Source organism: Electrona antarctica (genome assembly GCF_951216825.1).
Source record: "Electrona antarctica genome assembly, chromosome: 10".
In the NCBI taxonomy this organism is placed as follows: Eukaryota; Metazoa; Chordata; class Actinopteri; order Myctophiformes; family Myctophidae; genus Electrona; species Electrona antarctica.
Genome location: NC_136791.1, coordinates 28,481,094 through 28,489,755, shown reverse-complemented (window position 1 = coordinate 28,489,755; position 8,662 = coordinate 28,481,094).

Below are 8,662 nucleotides of genomic sequence, written 5' to 3'. Positions count from 1 at the left end.
GTTTTTGCGAAAAATGTAGACTTATGCGCATTTTGAGGTGTTTCCATCCAGGAGATTTTGCGAAAGAACCTTAATGCGCAAAAAAAAGGCTTTATGGAAACGCACCTACTGTTCTGCTGTGAAGTGAATAGCATTCAGTCTTGTTTAGTTGATACATTTAAGGCTTCAACAGAAATGTTAATTTATAGCACTTTATTGTCATACTAACGGTATGTAAATATGTAAATCCTTCCCCCAAAGATACAGTTTATGTCACGATGAAAACTGGAGAGAATATTTGTTTCCATTTAGGACACTGAAAACAACTTTTATACTTGGTGTTTAACCGCTAAAGCCCCAGCATTCCTATATTCTGGGGGGAACATTCACCAAAAATAGCAGATCTACAAGCTCACAAAGCGTCACGTTTTGATGAGGCTGAAAAAGAACACACAGTAGGCCTACAGTTTAACTCTGGTCCTAAGTATAAAAGAACACACAGTAGGCCTACAGTTTAACTCTGGTCCTAAGTATAAAAGAACACACAGTAGGCCTACAGTTTAACTCTAGTCCTAAGTATTAAAGAACCCACAGTAGGCCTACAGTTTAACTCCGGTCCTAAGTATTAAAGAACACACAGTAGGCCTACAGTTTAACTCTGGTCCTAAGTATAAAATAACCCACAGTAGGCCTACAGTTTAACTCTGGTGCTAAGTATAAAAGAACACACAGTAGGCCTACAGTTTAACTCTGGTCCTAAGTATAAAAGAACACACAGTAGGCCTACAGTTTAACTCTGGTCCTAAGTATAAAATAACCCACAGTAGGCCTACAGTTTAACTCTGGTGCTAAGTATAAAAGAACACACAGTAGGCCTACAGTTTAACTCTGGTCCTAAGTATAAAAGAACACACAGTAGGCCTACAGTTTAACTCGGGTCCTAAGTATAAAAGAACACACAGTAGGCCTATATAAGTGGTTAAACTGAAGTGACATTGATATGTTTCAAATAAATGATCACAGTATTCTGAGACAGACCTGGACTGGACTTGTGTCATGGCGCCCTAGGGCAGGGGTAGGCAACCTTAGGCATGGTGCCAACACTGGCACAGGGGAGGGTGGTCACTGGCACACTGGCACAGGGGAGGGTGATCACTGGCACACTGGCACAGGGGATGGTGATCACTGCCACATGTGTGAGAGAGAGGATTTTTCTTCCTAAATTAAATATTAAAAATGGTTTAGTCAGTTAAATGAAGTCCCCTCACATCTATATAGGAATTCCATCCTGCACATAATTCTACATTCATTCAAAGTCCTAACTGTGACTGAAGAGAGAGTCCAGGAGGTAGGTGGGGTTATTGCTGAGTCTAACGATCATCAAAGAGAATCTTTATAAAGAAGAAGAAAAATAAAATAAAAGTTATGTATAGCCTATCAACTGAAAATCATTTGGAAATTTTTAATTTTGATGTGCTGTCATAATTAAATTGAATGTGGATATGGCAGACTGACTATGACTATGAATGGTCGCTGACCTTTCAAGTCAAAAAGGTTGCCGACCCCTGGCCTACAGGGTGTCACAGCACCCACTGTGAGAAGCCCTGGCCTACAGGGTGTCACAGCACCAACTGTGAGAAGCCCTGGTCTACAGGGTGTCACAACACCCACTGTGAGAAGCCCTGGTCTACAGGGTGTCACAGCACCCACTGTGAGAAGCCCTGGTCTACAGGGTGTCACAGCACCCACTGTGAGAAGCCCTGGTCTACAGGGTGTCACAACACCCACTGTGAGAAGCCCTGGCCTACAGGGTGTCACAGCACCCACTGTGAGAAGCCCTGGCCTACAGGGTGTCACAACACCCACTGTGAGAAGCCCTGGCCTACAGGGTGTCACAACACCCACTGTGAGAAGCCCTAGCTGGCCTACAGGGTGTCACAGCACCCACTGTGAGAAGCCCTGGCCTACAGGGTGTCACAGCACCCACTGTGAGAAGCCCTGGCCTACAGGGTGTCACAGCACCCACTGTGAGAAGCCCTAGCTGGCCTACAGGGTGTCACAGCACCCACTGTGAGAAGCCCTGGCCTACAGGGTGTCACAACACCCACTGTGAGAAGCCCTAGCTGGCCTATACAGGGTGTCACAGCACCCACTGTGAGAAGCCCTAGCCTACAGGGTGTCACAGCACCCACTGTGAGAAGCCCTGGTCTACAGCAGTCATTTTCAACCCTTTGAATTTCTATGACCCTCAGTGTGATATGCATAAGACCACAGACCTAACCATTTGATACCATGTTTATCCCAGGGACCCCAGTCTATAGGCTACTGTAAAGTCCCATGTATTTGAACTCAGCTGAGAACGTAGAAATATAACCAAATGGACCCTTAGATGTCTCTCACACACACACACACACACAGAACAGTGGAAGAATAGTGGTAACAAATCTAGGTCATTGTGCCCAGGGGTCAGCTACAGTAGCTAGACGCTGGACACTAAATAAAGTCAAGGACTACCTGAGAGTTCCAACGTGTGCTTTGATAAGATCTGACAACACTGAACAGAGTGGCTGAGAATATGTTTAATGTGATCAGCTGTCGTTGTTATATAAAATAATAGGGTTGTTTATTCTGTCCACTGAATATTAGACAATGTAAAAGGTGCATCTTTTTAAAGTCATTTCTTTTTCCATTTTATGTTACTGAGAGAGTGTATTGTTACATTCCATTATATTATGAGCATAAAGAGTAGAATTCTTGGACTTTCAGTTCCTAGACATTACACCAACAAGAGGAACAGCCAAATAATAGCAATACAATCACAACAGAAACAGTAAACTAAATAGTATACTAAAATTACAGTGTAATATCAATTGCACAGTGCAGGATGTAAAGTGTTATAGGTGCATCTATTAGGTGTGTGTGTGTGCGTGTGCGTGTGCGTGTGCGTGCGTGCGTGCGTGCGTGCGTGCGTGCGTAGAAATAGAACCAAATGGACCCTTAGATGTCACACACACACACACACGTGGAACAGTGGAAGAATAGTGGTATCAAATCTAGGTCATAGTGCCCAGTGGAAAGTCACGCTTACACGATGACTGGACACTAAATAAAGTCAAGGACTACCTGAGAGTTCCAACGTGTGCTTTGATAAGATCTGACAACACTGAACAGAGTGGCTGAGAATATGTTTAATGTGATCAGCTGTTATATAAAATAATAGGGTTGTTTTTTATGGTGTGGTTTAAAGTGAGTTTAAAATGTCTCTTGAGGTTTTCAGGTAAATGAAATTTAATAATATAGATAATTTCTTCAACAGACACAATGTTTTGTGTTCATGTACATCTTCTCTGTCTAAAGGTGTTTGTGTCGACACCAGTATTTATTCTGTCCACTGAATATTAGACAATGTAAAAGGTGCATCTTTTTTAAAGTCATTTATTTTTCCATTTTATGTTACTGAGAGAGTGTATTGTTACATTCCATTATATTATGAGCATAAAGAGTAGAATTCTTGGACTTTCAGTTCCTAGACATCACACCAACAAGAGGAACAGCCAAATAATAGCAATACAGAAACAGTAAACTAAATAGTATACTAAAATTACAGTGTAATATCAATTGCACAGTGCAGGATGTAAAGGGTTATAGGTACATCTATTAGGTGTGTGTGTGTGTGTGTGTGTGTGTGTGTGTGTGTGTGTGTGTGTGTGTGTGTGTGTGTGTGTGTGTGTGTGTGTGTGTGTGTGTGTGTGTGTGTGCGTGCGTGCGTGCGTGCGTGCGTGCGTGCGTGCGTGCGTGCGTGCGTGCGTGCGTGCGTGCGTGCGTGCATGGTTACAGCATTAATAATTTGTACTGTCGTTCTGTCATCATAAGAAATTATTAATTTGTATACATAGTTAACCGGGGTCCCCCATGGCTCCTTACTAGATTTGCTCCTTTTTTCTCTAAACACTAAACTCTTGTTGTCAGAAATAGTGAACCTACAAGTTGTACAAGCTTGTTGATCTGCTAATTTATTTTCTGAATATTTGCCCCAGAATAGTACTTTAGTTTATTTTGATCCTTTTAAAAACAATGCATTACAGTACATAACATAACAAAAAGGTAATTTAGAAAATAACGGTCTTAAAAGGTCCTAAACAAAACTTTGATTTAGCAGTAACTGAAAAACGAATTATGTTTGCTTATGTTTGCTAGTCCAAGTGTGAAAAGTACAAACAAGGACATGTGGATTGCATAGTTCTTGAGCTTAGCCCAGATACCCTGGGTAAATATAGTAATCATTTCATTTCATACATTTTGAGTGTCAATATAGACCTGCGCAACGTAGCAATATGATAGTATCACCACCAGGCTCCGCCAAACTACACTACACTGGTAGATACTTGTTTAAAGAAATAGATATATAGTATAGTAAAGAACAGAGACTCATACCAACCATAGTACCTTTTGCTATTTATTAAATAATAAATGCATATATCTATATTTAGGGATATTTATGTATTAGATTTTTCAATAATATTTACTAATTAAAAAATAATAATCAGTGGACAGAATAAATACTGGTGTCGACACAAACACCTTTAGACAGAGAAGTTGTACATGAACACAAAACATTGTGCTTTATGTCTGTTGAAGAAATGATCTATATTATTAAGTGATCATTTCATTTACCTGAAAACCTCAAGACACATTTTAAACTCACCACAACCGTATTATTTTATATAACAACGACATCTGATCACATTAAGCAGGGGTCGCATGTGGCCCACGGGCTGCGGGTTGAGTAACACTGCTCTATCCTTCCTTATCCTGCTACAAAAGAAAGCGATACGAGTTGTTAATAAAGGCCCACCATGATCTACTTCCACCCTACTACTCACTACTGTTGTTGTAATTGTTTGTTCCAAGATAATTGAGTATTAAACACTTTTCTTATTTATTAATATTTATCAGTGATAATCTGTTCATTATATGTTCTCTTCACAGCCTCATTTTGTAACTTCATCATTAATCAGCATGTTTTTGTTCATTGAGGGTTGTGCCATAGAGATGGAAATGTGGCTTTTTACTGTGGGGTTCCTTAATTTTTAGACTAGTCGTGTAGTCTGTTACAAAATAAATGTGTAAACATTTCAAAACAATACTGACATTTTTAGCATAAGGCCCTTGGACTTTTGGAATTTTGCTGTGTGGCCTCTGAGCCATCTTAAGTTAAGTAGCCCTGCTATAGTTGCTGAGTGTCGCCTGAGCCGTCTTAAGTTAAGTAGCCCTGCTATAGAGTCAATGTGGTTAAAAACCAAAGTGTAATATGTCTTTCTTCTGGACCTGGAGTTCCCTACTGACAGTGGAGCTGCTGGTTGACTTTGTCTCCCAGCCTGTTTCCTGTCAGGTGTTGTTGAAGAGCCGCTCCATCTCAGCACTCTGTTCTGCTGTGAAGTGTCTCCTCCTCCAGTCTCCTAGCTCACCCCCTAGACTCTGTTCTGCTGTGAAGTGTCTCCTCCTCCAGTCTCCTAGCTCACCTCCTAGACTCTGTTCTGCTGTGAAGTGTCTCCTCCTCCAGTCTCCTAGCTCACCCCCTAGACTCTGTTCTGCTGTGAAGTGTCTCCTCCTCCAGTCTCCTAGCTCACCTCCTAGACTCTGTTCTGCTGTGAAGTGTCTCCTCCTCCAGTCTCCAGCTCACCTGCAGCACAGAGACACGGACAGAGAGCAAGCTGAGAGGGACACAGTGTAGGAGACAGTGGGACACAGTGTAGGAGACAGTGGGACACAGTGTAGGAGACAGTGTAGAACACAGTGTAGGAGACAGTGTAGGACACAGTGTAGGACACAGTGTAGGAGACAGTGGGACACAGTGTAGGAGACAGTGTAGGAGACAGTGTAGGACACAGTGTAGGACACAGTGTAGGAGACAGTGTAGGACACAGTGTAGGACACAGTTTAGGTGACAGTGTAGGACACAGTGTAGGAGACAGTGTAGGACACAGTGTAGGAGACAGTGTAGGACACAGTTTAGGTGACAGTGTAGGACACAGTGTAAGACACAGTGTAGGACACAGTGTAGGAGACAGTGTAGGACACAGTGTAGGACACAGTGTAGGAGACAGTGTAGGACACCGTGTAGGACACAGTGTAAAGCCCAAACCACAACAAAGGGTCATCATGCAACTCCTTGGGTCAAAACGGTTGCGAGGAGTCGCTTGGTGACCCTTTGGTGTGGTTGGGCCATTGAATTCAACCAGTTGAATCACTTGGGACGACGTGGGTCAACGTGCAACAAGACACATCACACCGCTGGGACAACGCTAAAACCGTCTCCACCATTTGGTGTGGTTAGGGCTTAAGAAGCAGTGTAGGAGACAGTGTAGGACACAGTGTAGGAGACAGATTAGTGTAGGACACAGTGTAGGAGACAGTGTAGGAGACAGCTGAGAGACGACCAACCGATCTACATCGACACGTTTTGTGAGCTTAGATTGTCTATTTGAACTATTCCAAAATGTTTTTTTTATAGTAAAAAAAGGCAAAGAAGTTTAGGGATAAGTTATCAAATAAGTTATCAAATGGAACCCTAAGACTATCATTGTGTGCATCGAGTGATCTTGGTACATAGAAATTGATTTATTGGAGATTCTGACTTTCAATTGTACATACATTTAGTTTTGATTGTATTGTTCCACTTTTTTGCTTTGGTAATGTAAACGTATGTTTTCTCATGCCAATCAAGCCTTTTGAATTGAAATGTAAGGGGTAAGGAAAATAGAGCCCTTTGGGCTGACTGAGTGCATCACAATGTGAGTGCACTATACTCACAGGGCTCAAAGCATGCTTCTGATGGTGTACAGGCCTTCTTTTCAAATTTAACACACACACACACACACACACACACACACACACACACACACACACACACACACACACACACACACACACACACACACACACACACACACACACACACACACACACACACACACACACACGGTATACTTTCAGGAGCTCTGGTCCGAAGAATTGCATCAGCACCTGTAGCTGCAGCTGCCATCTTCCCCACAATGCCAAAGATCCAGTTGAAACCTGATGCACCATGCACGCACTCAGAGAGAGAGAGAGAGAGAATTACTTATCTCCATATTTGAACTTGTGTTTTTTCGTAAATTAACGTCCGTCCTACTTGATCACACTACAGCGTCAAACAAAAGTAGCAGATCTACAAGTGAATCTATTATGCTACCAGGCAAAGTAAATGTAAATAATAATAATAACAATAATAATAATGACATGCCCAAAATAGGACGTTGAAAGTGGTTCAGTGTGCCTGTGTGTTTTATAAATGTTTAATAAAAGAAAAGTATTAGCAAGAGCTTGTATGCTTAAATGATAACTATTACTACTGTACAATAACTACAAAACAAATGAAGGTTTTTGGACAGACATGCAGTGTTTCCACTTGACAATATCCCCCCCCCCCCCCCCCCCCCCCTTCATGCGTGTCTCGCCCACATGAATCAACTTCGTACCAAAACACAGCTGCACTTTATCGTCCCAGCCTATATATTAGTTTCCACATCAGGCCATTCTACACAGAAACACACAATAAACACAGCAACATATACAGCCTGGTATAGACAATACTCTCCATTAATGCATCCACACTTCATAAAACACAAACATTAATGGCAACAAGGCTTTGGTTTAAACTTCTACTAAATCCCCACATCTGATCAAGCATCCCAATTTTGGTCATGTCATTTATGTTGAACGTGATGTGAAAATAGTGCTTAAAGTCGTGTACAGTAGGGTGGCAGTAGCAGCCTACTGTGAAGTGTGGGGGTGTGGGAATGACATTTCCTGGCTCGATCTAACGTGCAGTTTGTGCATTCTGTCACAAGCTGGTTTTAAGTTAACTATACCCTTTGGTGCAAATAGCAGATCTACAAGCTCACTTGTGCGTGCGTGTGTAACTCTGCATAGGCCTATAATGTGTTTCTTACCTTTTTCTGCTGCTGCAAACAGCAAAGCCAACGCAGACAGCTGCCACCGAGAGCAGAAGGTCCACTATCTGGACGTCATGTCAGTGAGCTGAGCTGTACTCTGGGCAGGAAAGAGCTGAACACACAGCTGTTTCTGAAGCTCAGACTTTGAACTCTGAAGTCCAGGGATATAATTATGATGCTTCATAAAACACAAGAGCCACAAGATGAATGTTTAAATGGCTCTATGAAAATAAATGAATTCATAGAGCCTGATGCTTTGGGCCTGGGGCTATTTGGGGCTTCACCATAGACTGTAAAAGGGCTTCACATGGAAACGTTTGGGAACCTGCAGTCTAGTGTAAAATCCCTCACTATAGCACCACCTAGAGGCCATGCTGCCACCCTGCACACAATGTTCTATCACTCCACTTTTTGACAGCATGTACGTATATGCTGTTTTTCTTTATTTTGTATCTTTTAAGATGTGTTCTGTCTTTTCACTTTTGTTTGCATTAAAATGAGGGCATGAAGACAGACAGACAGGCAGACAGACAGACAGTGGCAGCGGTGGCCGAACGGATAGCGGCGCGGTCTAGATACCGGAAGGTTCCCAGTTCGAACCAGCCGTCCGACACGTTAAAATTACCACCGCTGAAATGCCCTTGAACAAGGCATCAACCACTACGATGAAATGTGTTCTATGAGCA